This window comes from Pelophylax lessonae (genome assembly GCF_965119305.1).
Source record: "Pelophylax lessonae genome assembly, chromosome: 5".
Classification (NCBI taxonomy): domain Eukaryota; kingdom Metazoa; phylum Chordata; class Amphibia; order Anura; family Ranidae; genus Pelophylax; species Pelophylax lessonae.
This window is the reverse complement of record NC_138772.1, coordinates 112,223,010-112,248,708: the sequence shown is the minus strand read 5'-3', so window position 1 is coordinate 112,248,708 and position 25,699 is coordinate 112,223,010. Positions and strand designations below refer to the sequence as shown.

At 44.3% G+C, this 25,699-nt stretch overlaps 1 protein-coding gene across 2 annotated transcripts in view; it reads right to left on the bottom strand.

The window, feature by feature from the left end:
• Positions 1–25,699, bottom strand: part of PRKAG2 (protein kinase AMP-activated non-catalytic subunit gamma 2) — a 552,351-nt gene that overhangs the window by 292,072 nt on the left and 234,580 nt on the right. Inside the window, exon 1 of one of the 2 annotated variants that reach the window (XM_082257525.1) lies at positions 3,894–3,955. The exons of the other annotated variant lie outside the window; for it this stretch is intronic. The gene's annotated coding sequence lies outside the window, so the exon portion shown is untranslated. Of the gene's footprint in view, positions 1–3,893; positions 3,956–25,699 lie in introns of those variants that run through there. 2 annotated transcript variants of the gene reach the window in all.

The following is a 25,699-nucleotide window of genomic DNA, read 5'->3' as shown; positions in this document are numbered from 1 at the left end:
ATAGCCTGTGCAGCGACCAGAGCTGTGGAAGGGACCCAACAAGTCCACCCACTACAGGCTGCCTGCAGAAAAGTACAGGAGGGGGGCAGAGACATGACCAATCTCCCTGCACTCGGAGAGAGTGGCAATGACTGGTCTAAATTACAAAATCCTCCTGTAGAGATGGAAAGTTGAATGCTGGATTTACTGAACAGCTCTGGAAGAAATACACAAAGGTCACCAAGGTTCAGGAAGAATACACTTAGACAATAGTTTCTTATCCTGCAGTCCAGCTTTAAAACGATATTAACCACTTCTGGACCGGACGATTTCCCCCTTAATGACCAGGCTATTTTTTGCGATTCGGCACTGCATTACTTTAACAATTGCGCGGTTGTGCCATGCTGTACCCAAATAAAATTGATGTCCTTTTTTCCACAAACAGAGCTTTCTTTTGGTGGTATTTGATCACCTGTGTGACTTTTATTTTTTGCGCTATAAACAAACAAAAGAGGGACAATTCTGAAAAAAATTATATTTTTTACTTTCTGCTATATAACATTGCCAATAAAAAAGATTAAAAATCAACTTTTTTCATCATTTTAGACCAATTTGAATTCTGCTACATATTTTTGGTAAAGAAAAATCCCAATAAGTGTATACTGATTGGTTTGTGTAAAAGTTTTCCTACTAGGGAAACTAGGGAAAAGATTTATATCTTTTTTTTTTTATCTATTTATTTAACTAGTAATGGCGACGATCAGCAATTTTTAGCGGGACTGTGACATTGTGGCGGACAGATCGGACACCTGACATTTTTAACACTTTTGGGGGGACCACTGACATTACTACAGTAATCAGTGCTAAAAATATGCACTGTTACTGTACTAATGACACTGGCAGGGAAGGGGTTAACACCAGGGGCGATCAAAGGGTTAAATGTGTCCCTAGGGGGTGTTTTCTAAGTGTGTGGGGGGTGGGCTTATGGAATGAACACAGGGACCTGTGTTCCTAAATAGGAGGAACAGAGGAGCGCTGTGTTCATTGCTGACAGAACAGCGGTCTGCCGTGTTTAAAAGGACAGACCGCTGTTTTGTCTCCACGGGGAGCAATCGCGGGTGCAATTGCAGCCGCCAGACCCACAGATCAGCTTCCCCTGTGTCAAAAGGGCATGCGCGCACTTGTGGCCCTCTGAAAAGACGTATAGGTACGTCGGTTCGCGGGAATGAGCCCACCTGCCGCAATTTATGTACGACAGCTGGTTGGCAAGTGGTTAAAGCGGACTTCAACCCCCTCCAAAAATTGAAAGTCAGCAGCTACACATACTGTAGCTGCTGACTTTTAACCACTTTACCACCGGAGGATTTTGCTGTCTTACGTCCAGGCCACTTTTTGCGATTCGGCACTGTGCGACTTTAACTGACAATTGCGTGGTCATGCAACGCCGTACCCAAACGAAATTTACGTCCTTTTTTCCCACAAACAGAGCTTTCTTTTGGTGGTATTTGATCACCTGTGCGATTTTCATTTTTTGCGATATTAATTAAAAATTGCGACGATTTTGAAAAAATAACAATATTTTTCTACTTTGACAGTTAAAAAATATCCAATATATTCAATTTTTGTTATATATTTAGGCCAAAATGTATTTAGCTACATGTCTTTGACCAAAAAATTCTCAATGAGCGTATTTTTAACCACTTTATGACCGGAAGGTTTTACCCCATTCCTGACCAGGCCATATTTTGCGATTCGGCACTGCATTATTTTAACGGACAATTGCGCGGTTGTGCAACGCTGTACCCAAATTAAATTTATGTGCTTTTTTTTCCCCACAAATAGAGCTTTCTTTTGGTGGTATTTGATCACCTGTGTGATTTTTACTTTTTGCGCTATAAACAAAAAAGAGCAACAATTTTGAAAAAATAACAATATTTTTCACATTTTTTTATATGAAATCCCCCCCCCCCCCCCCCCAAAAATGTAAAAATCTATTTTTTTTTAACATTTTAGGCCAATTTGTTTTCTGCTACATATTTTTGGTAAAAAAAAATCGCAATAAGCGTATTTTGATTGGTTTGCGCAAAAGTTATTGCGTTTACTAATTAAGGGAAAGATTTCTGTCATTTTTGGTGTTTTTTTTTTTAACGAGTAATGGCGGCGATCTGCGATTTTTTGCGGGACTGCGACATTGCGGCGGACAGATCGGACACTTGACTGACATTTTTGACACTTTTGGGGGTACCAGTGACATTACTACAGTAATCAGTGCTATACATATGCACTGTTACTGTAAAAATGACACTGGCAGGGAAGGGGTTAATTTTTAGTATTTTTATTGGAGAGGGAGGGGTTAATATATGCCTGGTGCTTACTGACGTGTGTGGGGGGAGGTGACTGAGTGACACAGGGACAGATCGCAGGTTCAGCTATGCTGAACCCTGCAATCTAACCCTGCCTGTCACTTAGGAGATCCGCCCGCTTTGTTTACATAAGCGGGCGGATTTCCACACAAGATCCCCGACGATCGGGAAAGAGCAGCGGTGATCACCGCCGCTCCTCCCCTGGCCCGACTCCCGCTGTAACTGAATACAGCAGGAGCGAGCTTCCGGCGGCGCGCGCGCGCCGCCGAGAGAGGGGATTGTCTGGTGACGTTGCCAGACGATAACGAACCACTTTGCCGCAGTACAGTCAACGTGACTGGTCAGCAAGTGGTTAATATTAGGACACTTACCTGTCATGGAATCCAGCGATGTCGGCACATCAGCAGGTGTTTCCATCAGCTTTCGGGTGCTACCGCCGCCATTCAGGATAAGGGAAACCGGCAGTGAAGTCTTGCAGCTTCACAGCCAGTTCCCTACTGCGCAAGTGTGAATAGCGCTGTACTTTCTGCATGGACCGGGGGCGGGGGGAGGAGAAGGGGGGTAGAATCTCTGAAGGAAATTACCGCGGCGAGGTCCAAAGGAAGTGGGGGAGGGTACCTGTCAAATACAAAGGAAAGGTGCCAAATGTTTGGCACCAGAGGGGGGGGGGGAATCAGATAAGCGGAGGTTCCACTTTTGGGTGGAATTCCACTTTAAACTCTGTAAAAAAAAAAAAGAATTAACCAGGCCCGCTGCAGATTTATGCCATAATGTACTTGTAATTAAATAAAGCTCTTTAGTGCTCCGCTGTCACTATTCCTGCTTGTCCCAGGCACTTCTATCTTCCTCTTCTTTCCAGGTTCACTCTCTCTGGCCGAATGAATGGCCGGCCAATGTACATGACAGCTGACAGGCAGGGGGAAACATATATGACAGAAGAGACCGATAGGATCTCTTATGTAATAAAAACTCTGCCTGTCAGCAATTACAAATTGAGTTCAATACCACTTTAAATTTAAATCACTAAGTGCCAGTTCACACATATGCAATGTCAGACATCGCATGTGATTCGCACCGCACTGCTATACTAATCACATGCAATGTCTGTGCGATGCAAATTCAGCCGTACAGATTGCATGGCTGAATTTGCATCACATTTGGACCAAAGTCGCACATGACCTTTTTTTTGGTCCACACCAGAATTGAATAGCATGGGTGTACACACCTATGTGATCCGATTTCTGTCCGAACTGACAGTTCGCACTGCGATATGTGAACTAATACAAAACTTTGTACTGACACTCCCAGCAGTTTGCATATGGCAGTGTGAACTGACTGCGAGTCGGGTACGATGCGGGAACCTGCAGTGGATTCGCAGGGTTCCCGCATCGCACCAATGTGAACCGGAACTTATGCTCAGAAATAATAACACCAGTCATCATAATAAATAACGACAAAAAGTTTACTAAAGTAATTAGATAAAACTTTAAAGAACTAATGCATGTTATATGCAGTAATTAAACAGTATGAATGTATGTATATACTACATACGTGTAGCTGCATTTCCTTCCAGGGACGATCCTAAGATGTCATAAGATGTATGAACATTTGGCTTGAAGCCCAGAAAGTGACTTCGCTCTCGGAGAACGCGATACTTATAATAACCATCCATCGTTGCAGTTGTGAACATTTTATAGCAGGAACAATGGCATTTCCATTTCAGGACTTCTTTAATTCAACAGGAATTAAAATGTCTGTAAGAGATACCACCTTCCGTCTGCAGACCTAGCAGCCTATCAGTGGTGAAAGTCACTGTGTATATGTCCTCTCATTAGTCACACTTCCTTTATCCACACAAGTCATAAGAATTACAGTCCTTAGGACAAGTGGAAGAGTACCTGTCTCTGCTGTTGATTCCCCTAGGAATGGAAGATTGCTGGAGGCTCCAGAGGACGGGCATATCAGGCTGGATCAATGTACACACTTACAGATGAGTGAACGCTGCATTGTTGACCTGCTATCATCAGAAAAATAAAATGTTCTGTACGGTATCAGGACAAAATAACATGAGGTCACATGACCCTCCTTTCATGAGTTGCCATTGACTTCTGTTTGAAGTGGTAAAGGTTATATTGATTTTTCATTTATCCGTCTCATGTCACAATACACTTTTTTCAAATTCAAAAGAAAGAAAATGATGAGGAGTTCACAGTGGCAGTGTCCAGCAGGTTAAATGAGGGTAGTTTGATTACTCCATAAATATACACATGGAACTCATGAACATAATGTGAACATGAAAGGAAGTGAAGACCAAAGTCCAGCACATATATGATACAATTTCTGTTGCCAAGCTGCCTTTCTCAACCAGGGCTCTGTGAAACCCAAGTGTTCCCCCAGGTTGCTGGGGGCTCCTTGAACAATAAGCAATTTCTACCTCCCAGATATTGAATCATTGATCTTATTAACTATCTGTAAGGCCCCATTCACACATGATCATTTTGTAGCTTGAAACTTAAAGCTCCAAACTTTCAGTATACAAAATCCTATGTAATTAATGGTGGCTGTTCACATATGCTACCCTGATGAAGTCACGTGGGCTAGTGGCGTAACGCATAGAGCGAAGCCTAGTGACTTCACTTCCAGTCCAGAGCCGAAAATGGGAAGTCTTTGTTTTCTATGCTGGTAATGAGTCTTAGACTCAAATATAGAATGTGAGGGGACATTGTCCCAAGCGTTTGAGTTGAAAAACAGCATGTGACAGGGGTGCCCTTTATCACCCTACTGTTCATTCTAACACTTGAGCCTCTACTTGCAACTATTAGGAATTGTATAGATATGAATGGAGTGAGAATCGGAGAATAAGAACATAAAGTGGCAGCATATGCGGATGATATTTTGTTTTACGTGTCTAGACCCAGAACAACCTTACCAAATATAATGAAACTTCTGAAATACTACAGAGACCTATCAAACTTTAAAAAAAAAAAAACCTAAAATCAGATATTCTAAACATAAGCATAGATAAGAAAGAGGAAAAAGGCCTACAGGAAGAATTCCCGTTTAAATGGCAGGGAAAATTAAGATATTTAGGGGTAAAATTACCAGCAAAATGTAGGGATCTATATTAAACAAGTTATATATCCTTATTAAATTAAATTTAAAAAAAAATAAGAAAAATCTCCACTAGATCACTCTCCTAGATAGGACGTATTAAAATGATCAAAATGGCAATCCTACCAAAAGTACCCTATAAATTTCAAATGCTTCCGATAAACATACCGCATAGATGAATGGAGATACCATCAATTAAAACATTTTCTAAAGACGCAGGCTCAACCATTAAGATCAGGAGAAAATGTATTACCATTTGAAAACATTCTCAGCTGGCAGGTTGCGCCGAAGCACTGTACATCCCAGATATATAAGATCCTTACTAGATTGGTGGACCCAGTTAGCCCTCCTTTCCTGGGAGAATGGGAAGCAGAGTTTGACGCAAACTTGAGCAAGTACGAAAAAGACAAAATATTGAAAATAGCAATAGATAAAAAAACAAGGGAAATGAATTACAAATGTCTGTCAAAGAGGTATACAACACAAGCACATAAATATCAACTGGAAAAATCACCGCTTTGTTGGAGAGGATGTGGGATAAGGGGAACTATGACACATATATATGGTGAGAGTGCATAAAAATACAGAAATTCTGGAAGGAAGTGATACAATTGAGTCAGGATAAAAAGGGAGTCAATATGTCTAAAAACCCTTAAACTTATTTACTCCATAGCACTAAACTATATAAAATGATGGGGATACCCAATCTAATAAATGCAGCAAAATACCTAATTCCAAAATTTTGGCAGTTACCTGAAAGTTCAACAGTAAGAGACTGGGTCAGAAAAAATAGAAAACATTTATGGGTCTGGGAAAGGAGCCCCATGAACGAATCTCTGTGACGTTCCATCATCCCTGCTTTCATTTATGATTGTGTAAGTGATCCTTAATTTTATGTAATAAATGGTTTACACTATACTTAGAGGCGTCTTCCTCTTTCCCTTTTATGTAAATTTTGGAGCATGCTTCTGGTCTCTGGAAGAGTGGCCCTGGGGACAGCAAAGACACCATTCACCCACACAGGAGGCCAACATTGGGTGCTGAAAAGCCTGACTGCTCCCACAGAAGCGCCCTGTGATTCCTATATATTTGCATTTACAACTTAGAAGAATTGTACTACATGGGAGAAAATAAAATAGGAACATTTACGAAAATCTGGGAAGGGTGGAAAGAGATATGCTGAATTAGTGGGTGTTTAAAATGGGAACAGATGGTGGAAAGGGACGGGAAGGGAGGCGAGGAGAGACAGAGATGGGACCCAGGGGAAGTGAGGAGGGGGGTAGGAAGGGAAGAAAAAAATATTTCTAACATTTGTAAGAGTTCCTTATGAACAATATGTGTAATTTGTAGAATGAAAAAATCAATAATATTTATACAAAAAAGAAAAAGAGAATGTGAGTGCATTTTTATTGTGGTTTGTGTATTTTAAACATTATTATAAACCACTACACTATTGGAGACCTCCTCTTCTTTCCTTTGTGAGTTGCTTAGAAAATAAGAGGGAAGTCTGATGCCATGCATTTAAAGGGGACCTGCCGCTATTCAAGAGTACTGCTCATACCATTGCTCTGAGGAGCCCAGAGAATGGATGGAGTAATCGATGTCCCTTGAAAGCACTTTGTGACCTGTATATTCATTCATATAGGTCCAGGATTCGGGTGAGCACTTTAATAATTCGATTAATTAAAGATTAATCTTCAGGTGATGAATGGATGTATAATCACAGAGGACTCTTTTTAATTATTTACACTTAAGGCCCCTTAGTAGACAGATCCATATACGCTCTACTATGCAGAATGGACACGGACACAGTCCCGCCCTCCTGTATGGGATAATCAGATGGAAACGAACCACCTGTCCGTTTTGATTCAATGCCATCCGATCAGATCCACTGGATGCATGGACCACCATCCGTCTGTTTTTGGCGGACAGGATGGAATGACATCGGGTGTCAGCAGTCATATGTCCGCTGACTTCTGCAGCTCCATAGAGGACAATGCAGGGTCCGATCAGGTCCGCCTGAAAAACAGACAGGTGGACCTGAGCGGACAGCCGTATGAAAGGGACCTAAGAATGTATCCACTTTAGGACTGATTGTTGTGTTTGATACTAATTTGACTCACTTATATTTCTGTCAACATAAGATACTATGGATTTTTTATTTTGTAGTTATTTATGTGCTATAGGCATTATTATTGAGTAGCGCAACACTGCTTTTCACTGTTTATTGCTATTGGAACACATCATGTTTTTGCTGCGACTCTAATAGGTTTATATCATTATTTTATTTATTAATAGTTGATACACTTTACATTTTATATTTTTGTGGTAGTGGACAGGTTTTTCCTATTTTGTTGTTCACACATGAGTGCATAGGTGTCTGTAGCTTGACACCTGATGCTCTAAAAGATACATGAGCTACTTTTGAGACAGTTTTTTGTGTTTTTGGCCCCAAAGACTTTAATGGGAATGCATGTTAACGACTGAATATTGATATATTGATAACCACATATGCAGTTCAACACAAGACAGAAAAAGTAGATGAAAGCAGGGAAAAAGCAGAAAGGTTCTTTCTTTTTCCAAAAATTAAATCGCATCATTGCATTTCTTTTTCATTTATAGTACCTATAATGGTTTATGGTTGATTGTATTTTAAATTTTAAAACCTGCTCAGTTTTAAAGCGGATGTTTTTATATATACAAACCCGATTCCAAAACAGTTGGGACACTGTACAAATTGTGAATAAAAACAGAATGCAATGACGTGGAAATTTCAAATTTCAATATTTTATTCATAATAAAACATAGATGACATATCAAAAGTTTAAACTGAGAAAATGTATCATTTTAAGGGAAAAATAAGTTGATTTTAAATTTCATGGCATCAACACACCTCAAAAAAGTTGGGACAAGACCATGTTTACCACTGTGTGGAATCCCCTCTTCTTTTTATAACAGTCTGCAAACGTCTGGGGACTGAGGAGACAAGTTGCTCAAGTTTAGGAATAGGAATGTTGTCCCATTCTTGTCTAATACAGGCTTCTAGTTGCTCAACTGTCTTAGGTCTTCTTTGTTGCATCTTCCTCTTTATGACGCGCAAAATGTTTTCTATGGGTGAAAGATCTGGACTGCAGGCTGGCCATTTCAGTACCCGAAATCTTGCAGTATGTGGTCTGGCATTGTCATGTTGGAAAATGCAAGGTCTTCCCTGAAAGAGACGACGTCTGGATGGGAGCAGAACTTGGATATACCTTTCAGCATTGATGGTGCCTTTCCAGATGTGTAAGCTGCCCCTGCCACACGCACTCATGCAACCCCATACCATCAGAGATGCAGGCTTCTGAACTGAGCGCTGATACCTACTTTGGTTGTCCTTATCCTCTTTAGTCCGGATGACATGGCGTCCCATTTTTCCAAAAAGAACTTCAAATTTTGATTTGTCTGACCACAGAACAGTTTTCCACTTTGCTACAGTCCATTTTAAATAGGCCTTGGCCCAGAGAAAACGCCTGCGCTTCTGGATCTTTTTTAAATATGGCTTCTTTTTTGGCCTATAAAGTTTTAGCCGGCAAAGACGAATGGCACGGTGGATTGTGTTCACCGACAATGTTTTCTGGAAGTATTCCTAAGCCCATGTTATGATTTCCATTACAGTAGCATTCCTGTGTGTGATGCAGTGCCATCTAAGGGCCCGAAGATCATGGGCATCCAGTATGGTTTTCCAGTCTTGACCCTTACGCACAGAGATTGTTCCAGATTCTCTGAATCTTTGGATGATATTATGCCCTGTAGATGATGATAACTTCAAACGCTTTGCAATTTTTCTCTGAGAAACTTCTTTCTGCTATTGCTCCACTATTTTTCGCCGCAGCATTGGGGGAATTGGTGATCCTCTGCACATCTTGACTTCTGAGAGACACTGCCACTCTGAGAGGCTCTTTTTATGCCCAATCATGTTGCCAATTGACCTAATAAGTTGCAAATTGGTCCTCCAGCTGTTCCTTATATGTACATTTAACTGTTCTTGCCTCTTATTGCTACCTGTCCCAACTTTTTTGGAATGTGTAGCTCTCATGAAGTCCAAAATGAGCCAATATGTGGCATGACATTTCAAAATGTCTCAACATTTGATATGTTATCTATATTATATTGCGAATAAAATATAAGTTTATGAGATTTGTAAATCTGTCCATTCCTTTTTTACTCACAATTTGTACAGTGTCCCAACTTTTTTGGAATTGGGTTTGTATTTTGTACCTGTGACACACAATCTATAGCGTCCGTTTTCATTCGATCATATCAGATCCGATCCGCCAGATGGATGGAAAATAGGACCACTATTCGTCTGGATTTTGCGGGCAGGATCGGATCAGATAGCAGCTGGTGTCAGCGGACATGTCACCACTGACATTTGCCACTCCAAAGGAGTGAATAGAGGCCCTGATCAGGTCTGCCTGAAAAACTGACAGGCAGACGTGATCGAACAGCACGTGTGAAAGAGCCCTTGCTAAAACTGGACAGTGCAAAATCTGGAGCAGCTGTGCATAGTAGTCAATAAGTTTCTAACTTCAGCTTTGCCAAAAAAAAAAATGTAAACTGATTGGTTTCTATGCAGAACTGCACTCTCCAATTTTACTAAATCAACCCCTAAGTGTTCTCTTAAGTATAACCAACACAAAACGTTAAAGCTTGAGCTGATGATTGAAAATGTTAAATTTTCCTTCAAGCTGAAAATGTACTAACTACAAATATAGGCACATTAGATTACAACAATACTGTACTGCCCTCTTGTGGTATAGTTGAAATTCACAGCAGTTGCTAACAAACTGCAATAACAAGTGCAGAAAAATCCTATGAAGTATTTTGCAGACTAGTAAGAGTATAGAGTAAAAAAATTTCATTTTCACAACTTTTAGTACTTTCCTTGGTCTTTATATCTTTAGCATGTAGCTATCCTCACCGGTCTCAAAACAGTTGTTGGCAAACTCAGTACCTGCCTCCCTGATCATCAATTGACCTACGCACATTTTTTTTAGCTCCAGTAGTTCTGGAAGCAAGAAAAACCCACCTAACTTATTGTATATATATATATATATATATATATATATATATATATATATATATATATATATAGTGGATGCATTTATAATTGCAACAAGTGTTCAATCTTATTATATGCAAAGTGATCTGAAATGCTAAAAGTACTAAAAGTACAATTATTCTTTAAGCACATCTCCTGATCCATTGTTATATCAGCACTCTGAAGCAACCCATAGATGAGTCCTTTTTTTTCGTTCAACCAGTGGGTTGAATGAAAAAAAAAAAAAGACTCAATTCCCCCTTCCATACATTCGTGGTAGATTGGGGGAATCCTCCCTGCTGCGCTATTGTATTCTGACAACGGGAAAACTTCCCAGCAATCAGAATACGCTGATCAGCACTGCTGGCTATAGCTGGTGGTGTTGATCGAGTGTGAAAAATCTGACAGGGCAGCTGTACAGAGTAAAAGCTGTCAGTGCTAATCAGTGCATAATGAGGGCAGGAAAGCCTCCCCGCCATCAGAATACAATAGCGCAGCGATAAGGATTCCCCCATCCAACTCGAATGTGTGGACCAGAGAATTAAGTCATTTTTTCTTTATTTAGTCCATTGCTTGAATGAAAAAAAAAATACTCATCTGTGGGCTACCTAAGGAAGTAATGATGTTTTGCATTGCTTTGTAGCAGTTCACTTTGTAAAACCTAATTCTACCACAAACCAAACCTCCTAGAATAAAACCATTCTTATATCAAACAGAAGCAAAAAACAAAGGAACAGATTAAGTCTTTAACATGATACTTCTCACTTTTAAACATACAGATCCCTATCTGAATTGCAAGAGAATAACTTTTTTTTTTTTCCAAATAATAACTTTTTATCAACATTATAGGCTACAGTATGTAACTATATTGAAAGAACAGGTAATATTCAATTCTACAGAAGGCAGGGCACACCACCAGCCTTCAAAAATGTTATAAAAGCCACAAAATTAAAGTGAAACATAAAGCAGAAGTTCCACTTATCCCCCTCCTCTCCATTGGTGGATTTTTTTTTTTTTTTTCAAGATGACTGTCAGACCCATTTCTGACAGTCAGGCACCCGCTCCCCCCTCTGTTCTGATTGCCTAGCTGAGCAGAGCGTAATTTCAACCAACCCCCCCCCCCTGCTACCTTCTGGGACACGTCACAGGTCCCAGGTGACTGAGGGACCATTGAGAAAGTGCAGTGCATCTTGTGCATACACATTGGGGAGCCGGTTTTGAATCACAGTCAGCTTCCCAAAGTCAACATGGCAGTGCCGGGCACCTGCAGATCGTCGAAGAACCGACCTGGGTGAGGACAGACCTGGATCCCTGGGCCGGTAAATGTCTGTATATTATAAGTCAACACATCTGTGCATGTGCAGTGGATTTCTGTGCATGTGCACAAATGGCACTAGCTTATGACAGATTACAACTATAGCACCCAGTGGCATTTGTGCACATGTGCAGAAATCCACCGCAGATGCGCAGATGTGCTGCAAAGTTGTGGCGTAGTAACCACTCTGCCTTCTAAAATAGTTGTGACATAGCAATAGGATTGCCACTTTTTGTTTAAGCTAAACCTGAACACTTTAGCGGAGCACAGCATTTTTCTTTTTGGTATACACTATAGGATTGTAAACAGACCTAGGACCCCTTTAGGTGATCCAATTAGAATAGTAATGCAATGCGCATAGTGCCCCTCACCCCAGGCCCTGTTCTGAGCAACATTCTTGTCTCAATAATGTCGGACAGTCCGGGTTTTGAATCCTGTGTCCAGGTTTCAGTACACCTGAAACCCAGACACATGATTCAAAATCCGGACTGTCCGGGTGAATCCTGAACAGGTGGCAACCCTATATAGCAATTACAAGAGGCAGAAGGGACTGGCCTAGGGCAGAAGCCATGAAGTGCTGCATTGCAGTCAAAAAAAACCTAAGAGTGAACATTAGAATACAATTCTGAACCATTTGGGACAAAATTAAAATAAATGTTTATGTAGTAACTTAAGTTCAGATTTAAAGCCTAAGGATATTTTGTATTTAACCTGCACAAAGGACAGTACATTCAATGAGAAGTGTCCCTTGTGCTGGTGACTGACGTCTTAGCATAAATATTTTGACCTCTGCCCCCTCCCCCCCTTCTTACCCTTGGGGTGTTAATGTTCCAGTGCTGTGAGGGTTAATACAATGACTGGACCTGTCATAGGAACTCATAAAGAGTGCCGACTTTACCTGCACTTTACATCTGGTCAACTGTCTATCTATTGCCAACCTTATACCAGGGGCAGAAAGATATGTAAATAATGGGACTATATATTTGTCTTTCAGAAAATACCACACACTAAATTAAAAAAACATAATTTTATTACAAGTATAAAAACCAGCGATGCACCACTCTCCTTTTGTCTAACAGCAGGATGCCAATGCAGCTAACCTTATATGGAATATTGCCTATGGTATTCATAAGGTCTTAAGAGAATTGCGGTATGGATAACACATGATTTTTGTCTCTTGAGCATTGCACAGTCACATCTAAGGTTATTGGATCCTGATGAAGCCAACCTTTTGGCGAAATGCGTAGATCCATGGCGCCTATTTAGGACCATAAGATGTGAAATTTTAATATCTTCAACTTTTGATGTGATATGTGTTTCCTGTTGGTGGAAATTGGCATTGTAGTTCATACATTTTATGCTGGTTTCTATACTTGTAATAAAATGGTGATGTTTAGTGTGTGGTAGTCCTTGAAAGGCACATGTAAAGTCTTATTATGTATGTCTATCACTGCCCCTGGTATAAGGTTGTCAGTAGATAGACAGCTGACCAGATTGCATTTGTATAGCGATAATGCCCTCTGGCAATTTACACGTTATATGGCATCACCTTGAACAGTAATTTTACCTGCACTTTCCAACCCCTCCTTCATTTATAGAACCAGTTCTATAGCTTCCATTACTGAAAAGCGTTCTATGAACTTAGGGTGAGTGGATGAATGAAAGGTTCATTAATGGAAGCTACAGTACAGCTTCTATGAATAGAGGAGGTGGAAAGTGCGGGCATAGGTTACAAGTGCCTATTACAGGTCCAGAAGCTATATTAACCCCTGCAGTAGTAATATTCTGGTGTCAGGAGGCATAGAAGAGAAGATTTTAACTAAGAGAGCAGCTGCTAGCACAAGGGGAAACTTCTAATTAGTAATGGGGCGAACACCCCCCAGTTCAGTTCACACCAGAACTCCCGAACATGGAAAAAGTTCAGACCAGAAGCGCAAACCCTAAGAAAGTCTATGAGAGCTGAACTTGAAAAATAAAAAGTCCCCATTTTGATGGCTTAATTGCAAGTTATTGGCCATAAAAAGAGTATGGGGGCCCGGGTACTGCCCTGGGGGGCATGCATCAATGCAAATTTTTTTTAAAAAAAAGATTGTTTTTAAAGGAGCAGTGAATTTAATGATGCTTAAAGTGAAACAATAAAATTGAAAAATTCCTTTTAACATAGTGCCTTAGTATGCACTACTTTAACATAGTCTACTTAGTATGCCTGTAAAGTGGCACATCTGTACTGTGTGTAGAACCTACCGCAGCAAAGAAAAAGAAGAAAAATTACATTTAAATTCATTTTCCCGACTGAAGGCTTTCTTGGAAAAAAAAACTGGCAATACAAAAACCACCCCAAAGCATGGTTTCCCCATGTTGATAGGGACAAGGGACTGTGTGCAAGGGGCTTATTGGAATCTGGAAGCCCCTTTTAACAAGGAGGCCCCCAGATCCTGCCCCCTATGTAAATGTGTATACCCTATATTGTACCCCTACTCATTCACCAAAAAGTGTCAAAAAGAAATAAAAACACATACACAGTTTGTGACAATTCCCATCTTGAAAATAAAAAAAACAATGTCCCACAATGTACTGTAGATCCATCATAATTTATGACGCTCGCCGGACCCGAAAAAAAAAGCACCCCCTGCGACAACGGATACCACCGTTTGCCAGTTCTTAAATAGGTAAGGGGGGGGGGGGGGCACCTGGGGACATCACCTGGTGGCACCTTCATCTTGTGACGTCACTGACCCAACATGCACTGGGCTTAGAATGCCCTGTGCAAAGCACAGTGCAGTGTGGGGCGTTTGACGTGCAAACATCCTGTTGAGCGCCCCGTAAATTTGGGTGTTCGGTGAACGGGTGTTGTTCAGGGCGAACCGATGCTCGACCCGAACAGTTCGCCAATCACTACTTCTAAGTTACTGTATCGTCCTCATGGTGATTTAACCACTTTTTGCGAATCGATGTAGTCCTACGTTGGCTCAGAGAAGTGGTTGTACAGGGGTGATGCCTGCCGCTAGAGGCATCATCCCTGTACCATTTTTTAGAGCTGGCAGTCGGCTTTCCAGTGATAATGGCCGATGCGGCCCAGGAGCCGCTCGGCCATTATCTTAGCGAGCGGGAGGGCACCCCCCGCCACCTTCCGCGGCTCTGCCAGGGTCTCCCGTCCCACCGGGCAACCAGCCGGCATGGGGTCAGGGTCCCCCGATCCCTCCATAAAGAGCACCTGCCACTGCCTATTATGGTCACAAGGGATGTTTACATTGCTTGTGACAGCAATAAAAGTGATCAGATTTTTTATTTTTTTTTTAAAACTATGCTAAAATTAAAAAATTAAATAAAATGAATAGGAAAAAAAATAAAAAATTTTAAAGCGCCCCCGTCCTTGTGAGCTTGCGCTGGAAAGAAAATGCATACGTAAGTCACGCCCGCAAATGAAACGCTGTTCAAACCACACATGAGAGGTATTGCCGCGATCGCCAGAATGAGAGCAATAATTCAAAAAGAAAAAGCTTTGTAACTCTAAACTGGTAACCGCTAAAACATTTTAGAGCGTCGCCTATGGGGATTTTTATGTACCGTAGTTTGTCGCCATTCTGCGGGTGTGCGCAATTTTAAACCATAACATGTTAGGTATCTATTTACTCAGTGTATCATCATCTTTCACAATATACAAAGAAAATGGGCTAACTTTACTGTTTTAGCATTTTTTAAATGCAGTGACAGCCATTTTATTCTCCAGTCTTTGCTAAAAAATATATATATAATGTTTGGGGGTTCTAAGTAATTTTCTAGCTAAAAATACAGATTTTTTGAAGGGCGTGGCCTAGCCATGGACAGGTGAAGATGCTTGGTACCTCAGCTCAGCACCCATCGCAGCCTAATCCATCTGCTTCCACCAGCATCCTACCTCCTACCCGGCTCCAAACATGTCCAATCGAAGCCGGACTGCATCCCAGCCACCGCGGCCGGACCGAACCAAGCAGGGCCGCCTGCCGGTCTTCTTCCCGGAGGAGGCCCGCGGCAGGGATCCCAAGATGGCGCTGGCGGCGCCGGCCTCACCGCATCCCGAGGCAAGCCCATCCTGGAGCACGGATCCCGTACTCTCACCGCAACGGTCAGTGCACACTCCGGTCCCTCTTGCCACCCCTTGCTCCCCGGAGTCACAGGAGGGGGGCTCTGATCTTGCTGCAGTCCTTGGGGATGGAGATCTCAAGAAGCACATTTGGGCCTTAGCCACTAAAGCAGACCTGGATAGATTTATCTCCAGGGTTGAGACTGCCTTTAAGGAAGACATTGCTCAACTTAAGGTGGACACTTCTCACTTGTGGTCCCGTGTAGAGTCCATCAAACAGCCCCTGGATGATGTCCTCCCTGTAATTTCTCAGCTGCAAGCACGCTGTGTGGGACAGGATCAGAAAATGGAGGCCCTGCTCTCTCAGCTTGACGATTTTGAGAACCGCAGCCGCAGAGGTAACATCAGAATCCGTGGCCAACCTGAAGCCATGGCACCTAGAGATATTGTCCCCACGCTGACGGACATTTTCAGAGAAATCCTGGGCCTCCCTGCCACTGCCCCCATCTAAATAGATAGGGCCCACAGGGCCCAGCGGCCTCCCTCGCAAGATGCTGACAACCCGCGTGACATCATTTGTAAGCTCCATAAATACACCATCAAGGACAGTATTATGCGGAAGATGCGAAATAAGCCCTTTTTTTATTTTGACGGTGCACGTCTTTACTTTTACCAAGACTTGTCACGCCGCACTCTTATGCAACGCAGGGCTCTCCGCCCCTTACTTGAGTCACTCCAGGCTGCGGGCCTCACCTACCGCTGGGGTTTCCCTTTCTACCTCCAAGCTACCAGGGATAATGTGTCGGCTACCCTACGCACCAAAGATGATCTCTCGGAGTTCCTGTCCGTCTTGGGCCTGGAACCTGTTGACTTTCCGGACTGGCGGAATATGCCAGAAGTGTCGGCAATCCGGCTACCCCAGCCTTGGCAACCGGCCACCCGCAGGCAACGCAGGCGCACCCGCCCACGTCATGCTGAAGAGCCTCGTACCGCCCCTTCCCCTTCTCGATCTCATTCATACACTTCTCCGGCTGGATCCTGCCCTGGTTGGAGAGTCGGGGGCCCCTGCCTGGAACTCTGCACTGTGCCCCGTGACCTCACTGGCCCTTCGCCTCTGCCTGGGTGTCCCGTGGGCTCATCCCCAGGGGGTGGGGGGTTTCTCCCCTTTTTTCACTTGGTCCCTTCTCTGGTACTGTAGACGTCCTTCCCTCGGTGGTTGGCGTACGTTCCCCCAGTAGGTCAACCTTTGTGGACTCAGTCCCTTTTTGTGGACCACGGCCACCGCCCAGGGTGCCACTCCATTTGGAGTGGCACACTCGGCCTGGCCTTTAGTTCCCTCCCCTATTGGGGTTAGGGTGGTTGGTCATCTTTTTTGGTCAGCCTGTGTGCTTGTTTTTTTTTTATTGATTATGACACTGTTGTCCTCTATACTGTATTTTTCTCATTCTCTTTGTTTCTAGTCCCCCTCTTCTCTTGTGCCTGCCTGTCTGGAAGCCAGTTCTCCTCAGCTCTCTGCACCGTCCCTGCCGCCTCCTGGACATCTCTCCGACCCACCGGATTCCTGAGGTCATCACTTAAGGTAATATCATACAATGTGCGGGGCCTGTGCTCTCCACATAAACGTAAAAGATTGTGGTGGGAACTGAAGAAGCTTGGGGCGCACGTGATCCTCCTGCAGGAGACTCACTTCACCCCTCGCTCCCTTCCAAAGCTCCCTACCCATCTCTTCAGCCAATGGTACCACAGCCTTTCTCCTGTCAGCAAGTCCCGGGGGAAGGCCATTGCTGTTCACCGGGCTTGTCCTTTCCAACCTGTTTGACCACATGGTTGACCCCTAGGGGCGCTATGTGTTCCTTAAGGGTACGCTCCAGGGCAAAATGGTCACATTTGCGTAAGTCTATGCTCCCAACACGGGGCAGCTTACTTAGATGCCACACTCGCACGTTTAGCTGACTTTAGGGAGGGGTTCCTGGTTGTGGGGGGCTATTTTAATGTTTGCTCCGATCCCCTGATTGACACCTCCCACGGCAGATCCTCCCACTCCTTTGCGTTTCTCAAACACTACCGCAAGACCCTCCAATCCCTTCGCTTAGTAGACTCCTGGCGGATTCTCCATCCCCAGGACAAGGATTTTAGCTACTGCTTCTCCCTCCATGATGTCTATACCCGTATAGATGTCATCTATTTCGATCAGCTCTCCCTGGAGTGCCTGCGGCGGTCGTCGATTAGCAACATCACGATCTCCGATCACGCAACACGGAACTCGCCTTGCCTGCCAGCACCCATAGGTCCTGGACGTGGCGGTTGAATGAGAATTTAATGGAGGACTCCTAGGTTGTCTCTAAAATTTCAGAGGTTTTGCGGTGCTACTTTACGGAGAATGGGTCGGAGGATCTGAGTGAGGGTGTGGTGTGGGAGGGCCATAAGGCCGTTGTCCACTGGGAATTCATCTCCCTTGGAGCCAAACTTAAACGGGAAAGGCAGGCAGACTTTGCCAGGGTCCTGACCTCCCTCTAACAGGCAGAGCTTTCACATAAACAAACGGGTGACCCTGATGCCTTGACTCGCCTGACTGAGCTACGCGTACTCTTTTCCCGCCTCTTGGATCGCGGCGCCCGAGCTCGGCTCCGCCACATCTCTCATAAGTTCTATGAACATGGCAATAAATGTGGGCGGATTCTGGCCCGGGCGTTGCGTAGACAACGGGCCCAGCTCTACGTGCCAAAAATGCGGACCTCCTCGGGGAGCCTGGCCTTCAAGCCATCGGACATAGCTGACTGCTTCCGAACCTACTACGCTGACCTCTACCACCTGGCGGGCCGCGACTCCTCTGCCACCCGACGCACTAAAACCACGGCGATACAGCACTACCTTTCTGACCATGACTTCCCCTCGGCTGAGCAACACGCTGATCTGGAGTCCCCGATCACGGTGGCCGAATTGGAAAGCATAATCCTTTCCCTGCCCAATGGTAAGAGCCCGGGCCCTGATGGCTACATGAAGGCTTACTATAAATTGTTTTTTCCACTATTACAAACGCCTATGTGCAGCTACTTCAATTTCTTGGCCACGGGCGGGACAATCCCATCTGAAGCACTGTTGGCACATATTACGGTGCTCCCTAAGGAAGGCAAGGACCCTACCTCCCCGCAGAGCTATTGCCTCATCTCGCTGTTGAACACAGACGTGAAGATTCTAGCTAAACTTCTGGCCAATCGCATGAAACATCTAATGCCTCAGCTCATCCACCTTAACCAGGCAGGCAGAGAAGCCAGAGATAATGCTATCCGGGCAGTACAGCTGATTCATTGGGCCAAATCCCACCCTGATTTTCTACCCTACCTGATCCTCTCGACCGATGCCAAAAAGGCGTTCGATCGGGTGGACTGGAGCTATCTGCGGGTGGTCCTGGAGTCCTTGGGCCTGGATTCCTATATGATGGCCTGGATCCTGGCGCTCTATGATGGCCCCAAGGCTAAGGTCCGCGTTGATGGGTGTCTGTCCGCGGAGTTCAGGAATGGCACCAGGTAGGGGTGTCCCCTTTCGCCCCTTCTTTTCGCCCTAGTTTTGGAACCTTTCCTGAGCAAGGTCCGGGCGAACAGTGATATCAGGGGTGTGACGGTTGGTAACATGGAACACAAGCTCTCTGCCTACGCAGATGATGTCTTGTTTCACCTCACAGACCCTCTACTCTCGCTGCCGGTCCTGATGCAGGAACTGGAACGCTTTAGTGATGTTTTCAACTTCAAAATTAACCTTACAAAATCAGAGATCCTCCCAATTAATGTTTCACCGCCTCTCTCCAGGTCCCTTAAGACTGCCTTTCCCTTCACGTGGACCACCTCGTCTTTGACGTACCTCGGTGTCCAACTTACTGACAGTTTTGACACGCTCTATGCCCAGAACTACCCCCGGATGCTATCCAACATTAAGCAAGATCTCCTACACTGGACTAAAACAGCTTTTACTTGGCTGGGGAGGGTCAATATTATTAAAATGAACATCCTCCCCCGGGTGCTGTTCTATCTGCAGATGCTGCCTATTCCATTGCCCCGCAGTTTCTTTGCCCACCTCAACAACCTGATTACTGACTTTGTCTGGAACACGAAACGCCCCCGGATAGCTATAGCTACTCTGAAGCGTCTGAAACACCTGGGGGGCCTAGGCCTACCTTATGTTCAACGCTACTATAGGGCCACTGTCCTCCAATGCATCCAAAACTGGCGCTTCCACACCCACTCCAAGCTTTGGGTCTCTCTAGAAAAATGTATGGCAGGCAGGAACCTGTCCTATGCTCCCTGGCTGTCCCAGGAATACTGGGATCTAATTAATAAGCTATTGAACCTGGCGCCCCCTGTTTCCCCGCTGGTGCCTCTGGGGGGCTTCCTCTGGTTTCCTCCAGGGGAGTAGATGTAGTTCTTTGACCCCTGGGTGGATGATGGGAATGCCGGTTGCGGTAAGCTGCTTGAGGGGGGCAAATTGTTACCATACGAGAAGCTGAGAACCCACCATGGCGGTTCTCCCATGAATTTCTGGAAATACCGGCAACTGCACCACTTTTTCCGGGTTCACGGCCCTTCTATTCGTCATCCTGCCTCTCTCAAGCCCTTTAAACGCTTCTGGTTTCTCATCTGGTGTCTGAACTATATGGGCTATTAGGTGAGGCAACTTCCGTTTCCAGGCCCACATTTGTCCGGGCATGGGAGCGAGACTTGGGCCGGGAGCTCTCGGAAACGCAGTCGACCCACCTCTATCAGCTTACCCACTCGAGCGCAGTAGACTCCAAAATGCAGGAGACAAACTATAAATTGCTGACCCGATGGTACAGAGTCCCTGCGGACCTTCACCGCATTTTCCACTCCGTCCCTGCTACTTGTTGGAGGGGCTGCGGTGGACGGGGTACTCTCCTTCACCTTTGGTGGGACTGCCCAGTTATTGCTCCCTATTGGCGAGACATTCAAGACCAGATTAAGACCATCCTGGACATAGAGGTCCCCTTCGACCCCCTCCACTTCTTGCTGCATGTTCCCTGCCTGCCGATTAGCCGATACCGGCGGAGTATACCACCACATCTCCTTAATGCTGCTAGGAGATTGATCCCCATTTACTGGAAGCGGACGCAGGTTCCGGGCAGCTTGGAGTGGAGGCGAATGGTTGAAGGCATAAGGGAGTGGATTGCCAGATGCAAGGGGACCAGGGAACGCAATGATGCGAAGTGGAGGCCTTGGCTGGATTACGTTGGAGATCCAGCTCTTCTGCCCTCCAGCCTTGATCGAGCTCTGCTGATTTTGGCCGATCCGTCTTTAGCTGATTTAGGCAGCCCCTGTCCCCAGTCCAACCCCTGAGTCAGAGTCCTCCCCATCTTGCGATGCTGCCAGGTGGGCTGCTTAGAACCTTCAGCCGGTGTGCGGTGACCGGGACGCGATTCGGCGATAAGTGTGCTCCAGACACTGGCAGGTACGACACTTCCTCTTCCTCCTTCCTTATATTCTCTCTCTCTGCTCTCCCTCTTCTCTTTCCTTCTATTCTCTCTCTCTGCTCTCCCTCTTCTCTATTACTTTCTTTTCCTTTTTCTTCCCTTTCCAACTGAGTAATGCCTACTGAATAAGTTATGTATACCCTGTGACAAGCATGCTGCCGGCACTGTGAATGTTGACCCGCCTGGTCTTAGATGCCTTGGCTGCTATTTGTCTGACGAGCTGAGACACATCACATAGCCAGCCCCCCCTCCCCGCCGCTCGGCTTGGGTGGTGGGATGATGTATGGGGTAGTCCTTGGCCGGGAGGACCGCGCAGAGAGCGGTTTGTTGGAGGCTTCTTTGGCCCCCCTCTCTCTGGGTGTGCCCTGACCGAGGACCCCAATGGGGTGCTATTCCTTGCTTGCCTGGCCGCCTTGGTACCCGAGTTTTTATGTTTGCCAATGGTGTCCGGCAGCATGCCTCACGCCCTTGGGCTGAAAGCCCCACACCCTGGTTGCTCAACGATATATCTTCTGTAAGGTGAAGCTATGCTCCTGTGTGTATGGCGCTGTTTGATTTCACCCTTGTTATCCATTTGTTTGCATGATGCTTATCTTGCTACTTCTCTTATCTTTTTCTCTGTTTTGTATTGTGTGATTTTGTTGCAAATATAAAAATAAAGATTGTTTAAAAAAAAAAAAATAATACAGATTTTAACTTGTAAACAACATGTGTCAGAAAAGGACTCGGTCCAGAAGTGGTTAAACCAAATTAACTAAACTTAGTCTTTAAGAAAAAAAACAGAGCATATATCTTTTCTAGAGGCATCCAATGCTGCACTTTACTTCTACAAAAAAAAAAAAACAATACTTTATAAGAGGGCTATATTAGTACAGTGTGGATGAAAGAACAAAAGCTTGGCAATGATATGAGATGTTTACATGTATCTTATCTGTGGGAACATTCATTTGCCAGAACCCCATGGAATATCCTGTACTGCTGGGTGTGGGAAATCCATATGGAGAAAATTATAGGTCTCTGCACATAGTATGAGCAAGCCCTAAACCTTTTGTTGCAGTTTTGTTTTCTTTATAGCCCCTGTAAGGATGGACCTGGTTGCTTGTTCTGTTCTGTGGACAAAAAAAAGTGGGCAAGAAGCCCTGAAACGTACTTTGGTGTCTGGACCACCTCTCTGCGTACTCTGCATTTGAACAAGACCCCCTACACCCGATATATGTTTAGACCCAGACTGACCTGAAACTAATGCTGCCATACACTTTACGAAAAATCTGCCAAAATTCCGTCATTCGTTCGTTTTTCGGCCAGTTAATGGGCACAAATCGGTAATCAGTTGTGACGTTTTTGAACGAAAAAACGAAGGACAAGTTTGGAAATTTTCTGCCGAACGAACGATAAACTGAAAGGTGAATGTGTTTCTTGTCCAAACTGTTTACACTAGGTATATGGGAAAAAAAGAACATAAAACGGATAAATTTATGTCCATTTAACGACTTATCGGTCATTCAATGATGGCACGATCGTTTGATCTCACGGCCAAGTGTTCGTTTTTCAAAAATGAGTTTGAACGATTTTTTCTTATAGTGTATGGCCAGCATTTCACAGTTTTCTCTTAGGGCTGGCAGCTGGGGGGGGGGGGGGTGCAGGAAAGTACCAGCTGTGCTGGGCAAACAGTCCATGAACTTTGGATGGATGACAATTCTATTATAGCATAATGTACAGAACATAAGTCTTTAATTACTAAGAGGAAGCAGAATACACAGCAAACAAGAGCAACCAATCAGCAATCAGTCTACATTGTTCTATCTTCTCTCAGCTGATAATAACAGAAATGGAACTGAATTCACAGCAAAGCCTAATAAGCTGTTACGTTTCCTACCCTATTCTATATAACGAGAATACATAACAGGAATTCCATGGAACCTAACCCATGGAACATGTCAGAAGATTAAAAGGCAGCACCACTGTAATGCTTTTTAAATGATATGCCAGAGTCTGATCCTCAGAGCAGCATTACCATTATGAAATTGCACACATGCCGGTGAAGTCAGCCCTGGTTTTGTCCTGGATGATAAATCTAGAGGCTTATTAAATGTAATAATCCTGGAAAGTTGGCAATCGGTAAGAGGTGTACACAAATAACCCCTCAGCAAATCTGAGCTTCTTACGGCATGAAAATCATTAAAAATTCATTTAAATACACAGAGGCTTCCAGGTTGAAAGCGTATCAAGAGTCCATTGTTGCCAAAATAATATTACTATGCCTTGTAATGTTACAAGCAGCATGACTAAGTAGAGCCGCAAGGAACCAGAACAAAGGCACACAATGTTCTACGCTCAGTACAAATACTGTTTACCAATACATCCAAAATTCATGGAACTAACCTTTGACCGTTTTAGTATCGCTCTACCCTCATCAACACCAACCAATCACCAATCCTAGCCAAAGCTTGGGTGATCAGCTAGGAATACCGACTCATTCCTAGTTTCCTCTCCAGCTTATCATAAATACCCACTTTGTCTGCATATTAGACAGCTCTAGTCCCGGTATATTTTAATGTAGTTTTAAACCCTCAGCGTTTTGTTAGTTCAACACATTGCGCACTTTCAGTTTACAATTTCCAGTGTTTTTGGTTACTGGCCCCTCACTGCTGCTTCCCTGAATTTCCTTTCCTCACAGGTAAGAGTTAACATTGGACAGTGCAGTCTCCAGTCTGTTAGCTTGAAGGAGGGAGGAGAGGGGGGAAGGGGTGTGTGTGTTTCTATTGATGCACACAGCATAGAGAGACACAACTCTAGACCCTGCATGCAAGGGTGGCTTCAGAGGATGCAGCAAGAGAAAGGAGCCACCTTAAAACAGGAAACTTATGGGGCTTTTCCACTTCATGGAACCGAACAGTTCGGCTCCCTTTTGTGCTTTTCCACTGCTGGTACCGCATGGTACGGTGTAGGAACGGTTCGGTACGGTACGGTACGGCGGCGCTTTTCCACTACATGGAACCGAACGGTACGGCTCTCTAAAACAGTACCACCTCGATTGTGGTTCCAAGAGGTACCATACCGGTACCATATCCCACAATCCTTTGCATGCAGTCACTACTAGCCACTGATTGGTCAGAGAATCGTTGTTATCCCACCCACTTACTTTAGTACTACTTTAGTGGAAAAGCAAACCGTACCAAACCGTACCGAACCGTTCCAACACCGTACCATGCCGTACCATGCAGTGGAAAACCAAACAGGGCCAAGCAGGGCCGAGTAGAGCCGAGCCGTACTTGCCATTAGGGCACTAATGATGGCACCAGCTTAAACTGGAACCCCAAAGTGATCCTGTGATCATTTTGCAGGGCTTCATTTTTTTTCTCCAATATCTCCTCAGTAAATTGACCTTCACTATTTAGGCTCCGTTCTATACAGATGCCAACCTTCATAAGATTCATTATTGGCCTCTCTTTTTCCCCAGAAAAAAAATATACTGGATCCTGAATAAAATTTGCTGCAGTCAGTTTGTGTGTGGCCAGAAATGTTGTCCCTGAAAATCTCAGAGGCTCTATTCAGATAAATGGTTACATGTGAACAGAAGGGGCACTGCCCATTGATTTCTACAGGGTACAAATGTAGACTTAGAAAGGTAGGTGCAAAAAAGGAGTGCCCCGTGTCCAAGGATATGCAAATTGAAAGGGGAGTTAGAAGAATTTATTGAAAATAGAAACAAGTACATCAAGCTAACGCATTTCAGGGGAATATGGACTCCCTCTTCCTCAGCTCTGTTGCTCCATTCCAAAAGATGGGGAATGTTCCCAATTGGGAGCGTTATAAAGAAAGAATCCGAATGATCACTGTCAGAGTGTTGGCTTTGGTGGCAGAGGCAGCATTGAGCTCAGTGAGCCGACACTCTGAAATCAAAAAACAAAGGATGCACCGGCCTAGCGAATATCCTCAATAATAGGTTTTATTAATTGTAAGTGTATATACTCACAAAGGTTTAGAAAAGCACATCCAATCCGAACAGCTGGAACATTCTGTATCTGTAACCAATGTCCTCAATAGATGATGGCTGACACTCTGACAGTGATCATTCAGATTATTTGCTATTTACACACCCAAATGGAAACCTTGCCCATCTTTTAGCATGCAGCAATAGCCCTGAAGAAAGGGGAGTCCTTGTTCCCCTGAAAGGCATTGGTGCGATGTACTTATTTCCATTTTCAATAAACGCCTTCTAACTCACCTCTTGGCTTTCATATCTTGGACACAGGGCCCTCCTTTTTTCCACCTACCTTTCTAAGTCTTCATGCGGAAATGAGGAAAT